Here is a 15,006-nt window from a genome sequence, read left to right as displayed (position 1 = left end):
CGAATATATTCTCTCCACGACTCTGGAGCCGTCGGGAAGTGGGCAGCCTCTGCCTCCATCCAGCACCTGCAAGGCACGTGGGCCTGGCGCCTGGCCTGCGGTGGCCAAGGGTGCAGAGGAGGTAGGGGTGAGGGGCAGAGTGGGGGGTGGCTGGTGTGGCACCCCGCAGCCAGGGCTTGTTCTCCCAGTGTGCACCCATGGGTGGTCCTGCCCTGGCCACCTAGTGGGGTGGGGGTGACAGCAGGGGACAGTGACAGGAGTGCGAACTTGCAGGAGGGACAGGAGCACCAAAGCCAATGTAGTCTCTTCCGCAACGTTGAAACTACAGTCATTTTTTTTTCTTGGTTATATTTTTCTATAATCAATAGGAATTCCTAAAAATGTCATTTAAAAATCTAGCTCAAAAAAAAAAAATAGAAGTGTCCTATGATCCTGGGATTCCACTTCTGAACACATCCTCAAAAGAACTGATGAGTGGAGAAACAAGTGTATCTCATCTGAATAATAGAAAACGATTCGGCCTTGCACGATGAAAGCTCTGACGCCTACCACAGCGTGGATAAAACTTGAAGACAGGTGCTTGCTTCGTCAAGCAAACCAAAGACAATATGTGTGTATAACTCCGCTCCAGTGAGGATCCCAGAAGAATCAAGTCCCCAGAGTGCAAGTGAGGCAGCCAGGAGCTGGGGTGTGGATAGGGAGTTAGTGTTTAAAGGGGGCAGAGTTTCGGTTTGGAAAGATGAGAAAGTTTTGGAAACAGATGGTGGCGAGGGTTGCACAGCAAAGTGAATGTGCTGCCCACATGGTAAAACGGTCAATTTTATGTAATAGACATTTTACAGCACACACACACACATCTAGCAAAAACATGTCAACACTTCCTGCCAAATCTGGTGCAGAGAACCTACCTAAAGGTGTCCTTGGAGCTGTGGTCACCATGGGTCTGGCTGGAACGTGGGGCCACACTAGCTGTCCTTATGGGCTTCTTGCCCATAAAGTGGGACTTTGCTTCCCCAAGGAGGTGGCCAGGGGAAGGCCAAGTGTTCCTCAGTCAGGGTCCAGGGCTCAGGGGCTGGACAGGAGCAGGGCCAGTTCTGTGGGCCAGTCTGGGTGGTGCCTTCTGTGGGCACACCTAGCTTCCCTGATTCAGCCTCCTGCTTCCCTCATCCAGGCCAAGCTCAGGAGGTGCCAAGGAGAATGAACCCTGACAGACCTCTGGGCCTGAAGGTGAGCAGGACTGCAACGACACGGATCAGGCAAGGTCCAGCTCCCAAACCTCAGCTTCTCCATCTTTCCAGGGGGTGCTGGTGCCAGGGTGTGTTGTCAGGGTTGAGCCCTGAAGGAGAGCGGTTTCTGCACAGAGAAGCCCTAGACCCAGAGGCGGTTTATAAAGTAAGGCCTGTACTTGTCCCTGTAAGGAGAGCCGACAATATTGGCTGAAATCGTTTTTGTCTAAGAAATGGGATCCTCAGGTGCTCATTCACTGTTTCTCCCAAAGTACTTCTCTGAGGACCTGGGTGGAAGCCAGGTGGATCTTATATTCCTTCCTGGAAGGGAGTCCCTTTCTGAGCCTACAGGCTGGTGGGCACAGGCTGCAGCTAGATGAGTCCAATAGAAAGGTCAAGTGCCGGCCCTCCCTGGTGGTGCAACAGGTTAGGACGTAGCACTGGAATTGAGCCATAGCTGCTTCGGTGCGAGTTCTATCCCCCGCCCCAGAGCTGACCCACACGGTGCTGCAGACCTCTCCTGACCCGCCCGCTGCTCCCCTCAGCAGTGTACTCCGTCGATCTGCCTGTTCTGCTCCCCACTCTTTCTCTGGTGAAGCCTCTCACTGCCCCTGCACCTCTGGCCTGTACCCCAGTTCTGTATGAATAAATAAATTAAGTTTGTTTTTTTTTTAAATGGTCAAGTGCCACTTTATAGAGGAACGAAGGCAGAAATGAGGTGGCACCATGAATGCACCCTAGCGGCCTGAGGGGAAAAGCACCCAGGTGGGAACCACCTTGGGAGGAGAGACACCTGGCAGCAGGGCTGAGGTGCATGTGCCCAGGGCTGGCTCTATCTGCCTTTGTTCTGTCTGGTCTCTAGCTTCTTCCTCACTGACTAACACCCTGACCAACCCTGGGCACCTGCCTCTTTGCTGTGCTCATTCATTGCTTCACATTTGGTGAGATCTTTAGGGCCATTCTCTATAACATATTTTCTGCATACAGGGATAGTTTCAGTTCTTTTCTGACTTGAAGTTCTTTTCTTTCCTGTTGCTGTCTTATTGCTTAAGCTAAAACTTCTAATCCTAAATTAAACAGGAATGGTGACAATGGCCATCACTGTCTGGGTCCTGATTTTAGGGAAAGGTCTCAGTTTTTTACCAACAGTATTATATTGATAACCGTTTGTAATGAGTGGCCCTTATTAGGAGAGACAGATTCCTTCTATTTCCATCTTGTTTAAAGCTTTTCCATAAAATTTGATCACAATGTAGAATCCTTGTAACTGTTGAACTTGATTTGCTAGTGTTCTGTTAAAGATTTCCACATCAGTATTCATCAGGGATATTGGTTTTCTGGCTTTATCTGCTTTTGATTTTCAGGTGGTGTTTGACATCACCAAATGTATTAAGGAACATTCCCTCTTCTTGATTTGTAGAAATAATTTGAGCAAGAATAGTATAATTTCTTTGTTAAAGGTTTAATAGACTGTAAATCCCTCTGATTCTGGCTTTTGTTTTGGGAGATATTTTACTACTTTTTTAACTTCCAGGCTTGTGATTGGTTTATTCAACACTTCTGTTTCTTCTTGGCTAGGTCTTGGTAAAGTAAATTGATCTAGAAATTTGTTCATTTTTTAAAAGTTATCAAAGTTGATGGAATATCGTTGTTCACAGTCATCTCTTGTCATCTTTTGTATGTCTATGCCCTCTTTGGAAATTTCTCCACTTTCATTCCTAATTGTTAATGTCTTCTCCCTTCTTTCTTTGTTAGTCTTGCTAGAGGGCTGTTAACTTTATTTTCTTGAAGAACCAGTGCTTAGTTCTTGATCTCTTATATGGTTATTTGATTTCTATTTCACTTATTTCCATTTTTACTTTTATTATTTTCTTCCTTCTATAACTTTGGGCCTTGTTTTTTCTCTTTTTCAAGTTGCTGTCAATATTAATTTATTTACTTAGGATTTTTCCTGCCTCTAAATATGCCTGTATTATCATTATCTTTCCTTTTAAGATCACTTTTGCTGCATTCTTACTGATTTTATTTATTATTTCATAGAAACAGCTGTTGGTTTCGTTGATCCTTTGTGTTGTATTTTTGGTTTCTGTTGTATTTATTTCTACTGTGGTTTTACTATTTCCTTCCTTCAACTGTCTTTTTGTCCCATTTGTTCTTTTCCAAGTTCCTTTAGGTATAAGGTTAAATTGTTAGAGATTTTCCTTTTCTCTTGATTTCATTCTGTCTTCCTATTAACTTTCCCTTTAGTATTGTTTCTGCTATGCTCCATAGCTTCTGAGAACTTGGGTCTTCATTTTTGTTTTTCTCCAATTACTTTATTTCTACTAATCTTCTTGTTGACTTATTGACTATTCAGAAATATGTTGTAACTTGGGTCTTCATTTTTGTTTTTCTCCAATTACTTTATTTCTACTAATCTTCTTGTTGACTTATTGACTATTCAGAAATATGTTGTAACTTGGGTCTTCATTTTTGTTTTTCTCCAATTACTTTATTTCTACTAATCTTCTTGTTGACTTATTGACTATTCAGAAATATGTTGTTTAGTCTTCACATGTTTGGAATTTTCTCAGTTTTCTTTCTGTGGTTGATTGCTAATTTTTTTTTTTTTTTTAGATTTATTTATTTAGGCATACAGGAACTGGCCAAAGGTTCAGGGGGTGAGAGGACTTACCAGAGACAGAGTGGGGAGCAGAACAGGCAGATTGGTTGAAATACACTCCTGAGGGGAGCAACGGGCTGGTCAGGAGAGGTCTGCTGCACCATGTGGGTCATCTCCCAGCCTGGGGATTGAACGCATGCTGCAGTGACTGCAGGAAGCTTCATAGTGCTGTGCTTTAACACACTGCACCACCAGGGAGGGCCCTCTGTGGTTGATTACTAATTTAAAACATTGTGATCAGAGAAGATACTTGGAATTATTTCAATCTTCATAAATTTATTGACAATTGTTTGATGTCCCAACATATGGTTTATCTTTGAGAATGTGCTATGTGCACTTGAGAAAAATGTAAATCCTGCTGTTTGGGGATGGAATGATCTGTACATGTCTATTAAGTCCATCTGGTCTAGTTTATCATTTTGGCTACTGTTTGCTTGTTTATTCTGTCTGGTTGTTCAGTTCATACTTTTAAGTGGGAAGTTAAAGTCTTTTATGATTATTATGTTGCTATCATTGTCTCTCTTTAGTTCTATTTTTAGTTTTCTATTTAGTTCTATTAGTAATTGCTTTCTGTATTCCGATGCCAGTTGCAATCTTAGAGGAGCAATGCCCTGGTTCATCATGAGGATTGTCTGGTGGACCTTCTGAAGGCAGGGGTTTGGGACATTTCAACATTTCACCTTGGCTACCTGGTTGAGTTCTACCACTATGACATCTGCCCTTGCTGGCACCCCTCAATCAGAAGAGGACTTTAAAAAGGGTTCCAACAGAGTCTCTGTTCTCTGGGTGAATAGCCTTCTTCTTATTCCTCCTACAGGAGTTTCAGATTTGCCACATCACTCATTGATTAAATCTGTGTCTGGCTGATCTATCTGCTGCTCTAGCACTCTGACCTAGATCTCCTCTCGTCAGTGTTCTACAGAGGAAGACCCCTCTGTTTTCCACACCTAGTTGTATGTTCTTCCCTCTTTAATGCAGATCCCAGGTACAGGGTCCAGATGTTGGAGTGAGTCCTTCAGCCGCCAGAAAGGGGCTCTATATCCCTATACCTCCCTTTTAGCTCACAGTTCCTTGATGGCATTTCAGGTGAAGTTGTATTTAGACTTTTCCTATCATCTCCCCCATTTTCTCTGAGTTCTTTTTTCCTTGTAGAAATGCTGATTCACTAATCTTTTTCATGGACTATTGCTCTTATATGTGTTGTTGCATATATCAGAAGGACATAAGCATAGTGTCTTTTTGCCAGATGTCTTGAAATAGTTTTCTAAATGTCCTTGTCATCATTGATATATAGAAATGTGATTCATGTTGGCATGTTGATTTGGTGTCCTATAACTTTTCTGAGTTAATTTATTAGCTTTAATAACTAGGTGAGTTTTCAGACCCTTTCACTGCATGTAGGTTCTTCAATGTTTTCTACATATAAGATCATAACATCTTTAAACAGAACTTTACTACTTCCTTTCAGTTTGGATATCTTTATTTTTCCTGCCTAGTTGCTCTGGTTAGCATTCCCAGCAACTGTGGTGAATAGAAGTGAAGAGGTTGTGTGTCCTTGAAGTGATCCTGAGCTTGGAAGAAAAGCTTTCAATCTTTCACCATTGAGTATGAAGTTAGGGAGTATCATGATCATTGAGTATCATGTTAAGGGAGGTCTATCTGTTCCTAATTTATTGAGTATTTTAAATCATGAAATAGTACTGAATTTCTCCGCATTTGTTGAGAGTATCATCTGGTTTTATATTAATTTTCATTTGTTGAACCATATTTGCCTTACTGAGATAAAACCCACTTGTTCATAGTAATTATTTTATTTAAAATATTTATTTTAAGGGCCCTCCATGGTGGCGCAGCAGGTTAAAGCACAGCACTAAGAAGCTAAAGCCACTTCAGCATGAGCTCTATCCCCGCCCCTGGAGGTGACCACATGGTGCGGCAGACCTCTCCTGACCCACCCTCTGCTCCCCTCAGCAGTGTACTTCATCGATCTGCTCTGTCTCTGGTAAAGCCTCTCACTGCCCCGTAACTCACTGACCCAGTTCTGTATGAAGAAATAAATAAATCTTTTAAAAAATATATTTATTTTAAAATGCTAACCAATTCAGTATTTTTCTGAGGATTTTTGCATAAACATTCATAAGGGTCACTGGTAAGTAGTTTTCTTATAATGTCTTTATCTGGTTTTGTTATTAAGATAATGCTGGCCTCCTAATTGAGAGAGGAAATATTTCCACTTCTAATGTTTTGGAATAATTTGAGAAGGGTTGATATTATTTTCTTTCTATATGTTTGTTAGATTATTATCAGGTACCTTAGGTATTTCCTTTATGGAATATCTTAAATTACTGATTCAATAACTTTACCAGGTACAGATCTATTCATATTTTCTACTTCTTATGGTTTTGGTAACTTGTTTTTAGGAATTTTCCCATTCTTCTAGTTTATCCTTTCAAATGTATAATTGTTCATAATATTCTTTTATAATCCTTTTTATTTCTATAAAAGTAGTTGTCATATCCTCATTTTCAATTTTAAATTTGCCATTCACGTTTTTATTTTTATTTTCTTTGTTAGTGTAATTATAGGTTTGTCAGTACTGTCAACTGTTTTGGTTTTTTCTGTTGCTTTTCTGTTTTCTATTTATCTCTACTTTAATCTTTATTATTTCCTTCCTTCTTCTAGCTTTAATTTTTACATTTTTTCTAGTTACTTAAGGTGTAAAGTTAGGTTATTAATTTGAGGTCACATTTTAAAATGTGTTTACTGCTATTCGCTGTCTTGTTATGTTGTACTTTTGGTTTTTTTCAGCTCAAGGAATTTTCACTTTTTTTTGATGTATTTCTTGTTTAGGAGTGTGTAGTTCAATTTTCACATATTTGTGAACTTTCCAGTTTCCCTTTGTTCTTCTGTTTTTCCAGTTTCATTCCTTGATCAGAAAGATTCTTTGTATAATTTTGCTCTTTTTAAATGCATTAAGTCTTGATTTGTGACCAACATAGCCTTAAATCTGATAGTGTTGTATATGTATTTGTGAAGAATGTACATTCTGCAGTTGTCAAGGGGAGTGTTCTGTAGATGTCTGTTAGGCGTGGTGGCGGTCAAGTCTTCTCTTTCCTTATTGACCTTCTGCCTGATTATTATTGAAAGTTGGGTTTTTTTTTTTAAGATTTATTTATTTATATATACAGAACTGGGGTACAGGCCAGAGGTGCAGGGTCTGTGAGAGGATTCACCAGAGACAGAGCAGGGAGCAGAACAGGCAGACCCATGAAGTACACTGCTGAGGGGAGCAGCGGGTGTGTCAGGCAAGGTCTGCTGCGCCATGTGGGTTACCTCTGGGTCAGGGATGGAACCCGAGCGAAAACTCTGCTAGCTTGCAGTGCTGCGTCTAACCTGTTGCGCCACCACAGAGGGCCTGAAAGTTGGGATTTTATTGTGAAACTGCCTATTTTCCCCTCTAATTCTGTGAATGTTTGTTTAATATATCTTAGAAACAAGCTATATGATGGATATATATTTTTAATTGTTATCTATTCTTGGTGAAGTTATCCTTTTGTCAATATACAGTGTCATTTGCGTCTTGTAATAGCTCCCCCCCCAAAAAAATATGACTTTTTATTTGTCACCATTGAAAATCTGAATTTTAAGCAGATTCTTGATGGTGGCTCATACCCAACAGCTCATTCACCAGTGTCATCACCAGTAGTGTTCCCGGAACTACTGCCTTCACTGTGAAGCTCCATGAGTTTTCCCAATTAAAACTTGGGCTTCTTCAGCATTTTTCGATTGGCATGATTGTCCTGTGTCTTTCCCAATGCCGTCTGGAATCAGTTTACTGACCTCTTTCAAGTCATTTATGTGCACGTCTCAGGTCATAATTCCCATCATCTTTTTCTGATTCGGCGGACCTGTTGATACTCAGCATAAGAGGTCTTCTAAATCTGTTGCATGTTATAGTAAAACCAAGACAGAACAGACAAAGCAAATAAGCATCAGTAGTAAACTTCAATCATGGTCTGTTGGTTTTTGACCATGGAGCACATTTCATCTTGAGAAAGATCCAGGCCATGAAAGTTAGTTAGCCCCGAACATCCTCAGAAATTAACTTGAATTTTCTAAATGCAGCTTCATTATTCTGCAGATCAGCAAGGCTCAATTCAAAAACATGACTCTTGAGATCACTGGATGTGATTTTGGTTCCTTGAGTTCTCATAACTAGTGTTTTCACAATATTTGAATATTGAACATAGCCAGTGCCTTCACATCATACAAATCTGGACCACCTTCTTCCTGAGTTCCCTCTTCCACCTTTCATAAGGCACCTGTTTTTGATGACCACAATGGTTCTCTCAGAGACCTCAACATTAAGTATTTGTGTGAGTAAAGTACATTTGTGTGAATAAGTGTAGCTACCTCAGTTCTCTTTTGTTTATCATTTTGATTATCATTTCATTCAATAATTTTTGGTCTATTTGCACCTTTAAATCTAAAGTGAGTCTCTTGTAAGTATTACAGATCTTCCTTGACTTATGATGGATGATCTGATGGATCCATTCTAAATTAAAAATATGGAAAATCAAAAACATTGACCACAGAGCACACCATAGAGTGTTGCTTATTCACCCTTGTGATAGTGTGATTGCTGGGGAGCTGCGGTTGATTCTTGCTGCCCAGCTTCATGAGAGAATCTTGTATCACATATTGACAGCTGGGGAAAGACTGCAATTCAAAAATTTAAAGTGCTTTTTCTACTGAATCTTTATCATTTTCATCAAAATGTTGAGCAATCGTACATCAAACCATCCTAAGTTAGGGACCATCTGTATATAGCTGGATCTTTTTTTCCCCCATTCTACCTACCTTTTGCTTGGAGAGTTTTAACCATTTGCACCTAAAGCCATCACTGACGAAGTACTTTTCCCTTTTTCCTCTTTGTTTTCTGTACCTCTTATAATATTTTTGCTCTCTTGCTCGTGTTGCTGTCTTCTTTAGGTCTAGTTGATATTTTTCAGGCAAAATATTTTGATTTCCTTCTCATTGCCTTTTGTGTGTATTCTATAAATATTTTCTTTGTGGTTACCATGGGGCTTACATTTCACATCTGAAGTTAAAACAATATAATTTGAATTGATACCAACTTAGCTTCCATGGTGTACACATCTGGGCTGCTACACTGCTCTGTTGCCCTTTTCATGCCATTGATGCCACAAACTACATCTTCACACATGTGTGCCCAATAGCATAAATTGACACTTTATACTCATTTCTCTCTTAAATCCTCTGGAAAATAAAAAGTGGAATTGCAAATTAAAGTAAAACAACATTGCTCTGCATATATTCTCATATATTCTCATTGCATATATTCTCATATATTCAACATTGCTCTGCATATATTCTCTCATATATTCTCATAAGCTCCCCTTCCTGGAATCTATTTCTTCACACGACTTTGCATTATTTAGCATCTTTTCATTTCAACTTGAGTAAGTCCTTTTAATATTTCTTGCAGGACTGGTCCTGTGGTAACAAATGCCCTCACCTTTTGTTTACCTGGGAGTGTCTTAATTTCACCCTCATTTGGAAGGGCAATTTTGCTGAGTAAAGAAATTTCAGTTGACAAGTATTTCATTGTGCATTTTAAAATATATAATCCCAATGCCTGTTGCCTCCAACATTTTTGAGGACCCTTTATTGAGGATCTCTTGTAAGTGACAAGTGGCTTCTCTCTGCGGTTTTCAAGATTTTCTCTTTGTTTTTAACTTTTGACATTTTAATTATTATGTGTTTAGTTATCATATATTATGTCTTTAAATTTTCCCTGCTTGGAATTTCCAAGCCCACAGGGTCTGCTCACCTTTGTCTTTGTTTTCTTTTTCTGCTCTTCAGACTCCAAAGTCCTATCTTCAAATTCCTTGATTTTTAGTTCTACCTGCTTAAATATACTGCTGAACTCCTCTAGTTAATTTTTTTTAATTTCAGTTTTATGTATCAGTGAAGGGCCTATGTATCTATGTGTCACCTATCTACCACCTACCTACCTACTGCCTGCCTCAGTGTGGTAGGGCTCACACCTGTGCTCCGATTTGATAGGTCATGGGCACTACCTAGCTAGTTGTTGTTTGTATGCTTGTCCTAAAGGTCCCAGTGACTTGATGTCCACATGTGATTAAGAAGATTGGTACAGACCTCAGTGTTTCCAGAGATAGCTTCTACCCCTGGCTAAGCCAGAGTTTCTCTCTCTGAAAGGAGAGAAACTCCAATCTAATCTCAAAGGAGAATTTTGTTTTTCTTTAAGATTTATTTGTGCATACAGAACTGGGGTACAGGCCAGAGGTGCAGAGGTGGTGAGAGGATTCACCAGAGACAGAGTGGGGAGCAGAACAGGCAGATGGATGAAGTGCACTGCTGAGGGGAGCTGTGGGCGGGTCTGGAGAGGTCTGCCACGCCATGTGGTCACCTCCTGGATCCAGGGATCGAACTCGCACTAAGTGGCTGCAGTTAGCTTGCAGTGCTGCATCCTAACCCGTTGTGCCACCAGGGAGGGCCCCCCAAAGGAGAGTTTCATGCTCCATAAGGTATGGCCTAGAAGGGGCTCTGCAACTTGCCTGATTCCTTTTCGTGGTTTTCTTCTTTTGTGTCCACGTGGTTCTGGTGGGAGTGTTAGATGCAGGATAACTCAGATCTTGGCTTCCTGGTTAAACTTATGAAAACCCACTGTCATTTTCCAAGATCCTCCTGTCATCTGCATGGGCCACATAGAAGAACTGGATGGGGATGTGGTGGGGAAGAGCATCTCTACATTCAGCAAGTTTTTGGTGTGACATTAATTTTCATTGTGTAGTGGAGGCAGGTCGAGTGTCTTTGCCCACTGTCATAACCTTCATTCTGCAGGTCAGGGAACCCGAGTAGGAATTCTTCTAGCTGCTGAATAGGTCTATCTAACCAGGCATTCCAGAACAACCCAGGATGGGTTCAGAGCCCCCGCTGTGAGACAGACTGAGCTGAGACCCCACTGGGCACCTGACCTCCATAAATCCCAGCTCTCTGGTGGGTCACAGAGGTGTTCAGGTTTCCTGGAATTAGCATCCATCTGGACTCTGGACCTAGTGTCCATCCTCCTTCCAACTCTGCTTATTTCTCTTTTCCTAATGTGTAGCCACCATAGGCCCCTTCCCTCCTGGTCAGACAGTTGAAGTAGAACTGGCCCTGCAGTAGGGTCCTACCAATCGTATCAAGGGGTTCCTCTTGTGACTGGACTGTTTGGAACAGTGAGCAAAAAGCACCACAAAGCTGTAGGCATTTTTTAGGAACTTCACTTCAAATTTGAAGACAAAGGTAAGTTGATTGGAAAATGATTTGAAAAGATACTGTACAAAGTTCAAATTTTAAACAGTGGAAGACTGATATAAAATCAGATACAGTAAAGCTCAGAGCAAAGAAAATTACAAGAGGCATTATATATTATCTCAACATTTATAAGAGACTCAGACAGATATTATATATTAAGAAAAGTATCAGTCCACTGGGAAGACCTATCTGTCCTAACCAAACCATAGACCTTCAAAATGCAGGAAGCAAACATTGGTACAGCTGGAAGAAGAAATAGAAAAATCTGCAATTATATTTGAAGGCCTCAATCCTCACAACTCAGCAACTGATAGAACCACCAAATAGAAAATCAGCCATGAGACGGAAGAATTGAACAACACAGCCAACCAACAGAATCTAATTTGGAGATTATATACCCACGCAAACCCTGAAGTTGTCTCTCTTGTGCTTTGGAGTCCCATTCTGTAGCCATTGGCATGCAGATGGGGACCCTCTCAATAGGTTACTTCCTTCCTCCTAAGTTTGCTTGTCACTGGCAGGGAAATTTATAGCAGTTAAATGTTTACATTAGAAAGGAAGAAAGGACTCAGATGAATAATCTAAGTTTCTATTTCAAGATATTAAAGAAGAGAAAAACAAATAAGAGAAAAATGTAGGAAGGAAAGAACAAAGAACAGAAATTAACAAAATTAAAAAATATAAAATACTGAGAAAATCCATAAAACAAAAAACAGGTTCTTCAAAGAAGAAAAATCAGTAAATTTGACATTGACAAATTTACCATTTCAAAAATATTACAGAAACAGCTGCCCCTGCCCCTGCCCAGACACATTCTGACCACTGACCAGACACTTCTGTTCCAGCAGGGGCAGGCAGTCCTACCCCTTGATCATGAGTAGAGGTGTGGCGGGGGAGGTTGCTCCTGCTGCTCTTGGGGTCTGGGTCCCAACTGAGTCCGACAGTACCCCAGCTCTGCACTCAGACCCGAGAGTCATGGAGAGGCAGGGGAGATGCCAGCTTGAAGTCTTCTGAGCCTATTATCAGATGGGCACCGGAAAGGGGGCCAGAATTCTGAGAAGGGCAAGTTGGGAAGCTCTGTGCCACCTGGGAAGGTCATGGTCAAGGGCTGGAAGCAGGGCTATCTAGGAACTTTCAAATCCCTAACCTGCAGAAACATGTCTCAGGCATGCACCCAGTAGCCGAGGGAGGTTCAGGTAGGTGCCCAGAGCTGCAACTTCCAGCAGGCAAGGCACTCACTATCCAATGCAGCCCAGGTCACAATTTAGGTGGCAGGAAGCTATCACACTGGTCCATTAGCATGATGACATTTACTGTTTGAACCTAGGATGTGAGAAGTATTTGACCAAAATTCAGGAATCATCTACCTCAGTGAAATTCCTAGAAGCCCAGTGCTGCAGAGTGTGTTAAGATTTCCCTTCTGAGGGGAAGGATATTATTATGTTTGAAACTCCCTGGAAAAAAAAAAAATAGAAGCGCAGTGCCAGGAAGTGGGGAGCTTGGGATTCTGGGGGCAATGTAGTCATCTACATAGCAACTTCAGCCCTTTTACTGAGTGGCCTGAAGAGCTGCTAGTTTGGAGGGGCCCAGGACAAGAGAAGGCCCTGCAACAGGCTGCTGTATAAGCTGCTCAGCCACTTGCACCCACGGTCCAGCATATCTGGTGGTGTTTGAGGCAGCAGTGGCAGAGAGGAGTGCTGTCTGCAATCTTTTTCAGCTCATTGTAGGTGAATCAAAATCTTGGACCCTTATGATTTTGGAATAAAATCTGATATCCTCATGCATAACTACTCTCAACTACCTGAGAAACAACTTTAGATTTGTTACTGGGTCTTAACAGAGAGTGGACATTTGGCCACAGGTCAAAGAATATGCCCGTCATGACCTGGTTTTGTTTGATGCACTGAACCATGAAGTTGGACAAGCTGAGAAGCCCCCCATCACCAAGGGAAAGTGGGCAGCATGATCGGATCCAAGCAGGTCCTCCAGGTACAAGTATGTTTCATGAGGAAGTGTGCCGGACACCCACAGTCCCCACTCAGGCTACACTGCCCTCTCTCCCAAATGCCCTGTGGCCAAGTTCCTTACTATTAGTTGAAACAGGAAGTGAGGATGGAGAATAGTCTACAGATGACTCTGATTGATACAAAGCCCCACCTGAAAGTGGACACTGCCGCACTGTAGCCCCTCTCTGGGACATCCCTGGAAGACTGTGGTCAAAGTCACTCCTCCCCATGGAGAGGACTTTAAACTGTGCACCTGGTTCATTTTGCTTAGAAGGAGTTATGGCCAGACTTGTGATGATATATTGATTCACTGGTTATGGCCAATGGTTTGAATGGGTAAGCAGGGACTTGGAAGGAACATGTGACGAGGAAGTTTGGGAAAGATGTATATGAATAGATAGCACTGAATAGGCCAAAAAAAAAAAAAAAAAGTGAGGACATGTATGAGTGAATGCTCACCAAGGGGGAACCTCAGGTGAAGAGGATTTCCATGATCAAGTGGATAGGCTGATCCTTTCCAGGATACCAGTCAGCCCCTTCCCCCAGCCACCCGTGTCAATGCCCAAGGGGCTCATGGGCAAAGTGGCCACAGCACGAGGGCCAGCAATATAGACTTCCAGCCACCTGGACAATCTGGGTCCCCAACATGACACTTTCCCCAGCGCAATCATCTGTCTAGTTGGCTATCTAGTAGTAGTGACAACACTGAACCCCCATCATCATGGAAGGAGCAGTGTTTTGTTTTTACTGGAATAGACACTCCTGATATAGATTCGCCTTCCCTGCTCACATGCTTCTGTCAGAATTACCATCCATGTGGAATTCCATAGAGCATTGCTTCTGACCTCAGAATTCACTTCACACCAAGAGAAGTGAGTCAATGGGCTACTGTGCATGGAATTCCCAACCCCCTGAAGCAGCTGGCTTGGTAGGACAGTGGATGGCCTTCTGACAGCACCAGCTACCTGTGGTGTTCTGACATGGCTTATGGGAAGGCTGCATGTGCTCTGAATCAGCACCCAAAATAGGACTCTTAAAGTGAGGACTGACAGGTCCAGAAATAAGGGGCAGGAGTGGGAGAAGCACTGCTCACTATTACCGCTATGACACATGAGCAAGCTTGTTGCATCTTGTTCCTGCTGGCCTCCAGGTCTGTGGTTCTCTCCATGAACCAAAGCTGTGTGTGACCCGCAGTTATTAGTCTCTTGGGGCTGCCTTATGGGGGTGAGGTGGAGGCCTGACGCAACAGGACTTATTCTCTCACTGTTTGGAGCCAGAGGCCAGAAGTCTGGAGTCAAGGTTTCAGCAGGGTTGATTCCTTCTGGAGCTCTGTGGGAGAAATCTGTCTTGGGCTTGTCTCCTTGCTCATGGAGGCTGCAAGAAGCCATGCAACCCTTGGCTTGTGACATGTTCCCTTCTCTCTGCCTGCATCATCACATGGTCTTCTCATTAGGACAACTGACATTGGATTTAGGATCCAGTCCAATCCAGAATAATCTCATTTTAACTAATTAAAACTGCAAAGACCCTGTTTCCAGAGAAGTCCCCATTCTGAGGTTAAGGTATGCATGAATGTTGAGCGACATTATTCAACCAGCACACAACAACATGAATGACAAGAGGGACAGCAAATCACTCCAGTCAGGTCATAAGAGACTAGGCCTTCTCATAAAAGACTTCGACCCTGTCTCCTGGATGATCTGGTCTGGAGCAACCAGCTCTCAGGTGTGACACACAAGCAGCCATGTGGAAAGGTCCACCCATG

At 42.1% G+C, this 15,006-nt stretch overlaps 1 pseudogene; it reads right to left on the bottom strand.

Moving 5' to 3' along the window:
- Positions 1–7,457: 7,457 nt before the first annotated feature.
- The window catches only part of LOC101624572, a 110,595-nt pseudogene continuing 103,046 nt past the window's right edge, over positions 7,458–15,006 (bottom strand).

Source organism: Condylura cristata, unplaced genomic scaffold (assembly GCF_000260355.1).
Source record: "Condylura cristata isolate star-nosed mole 26May11 unplaced genomic scaffold, ConCri1.0 scaffold00017, whole genome shotgun sequence".
Taxonomy (NCBI): Eukaryota; Metazoa; Chordata; class Mammalia; order Eulipotyphla; family Talpidae; genus Condylura; species Condylura cristata.
Note: the sequence above shows the minus strand (reverse complement) of the source record. Positions and strands in the feature narration are given on the sequence as shown.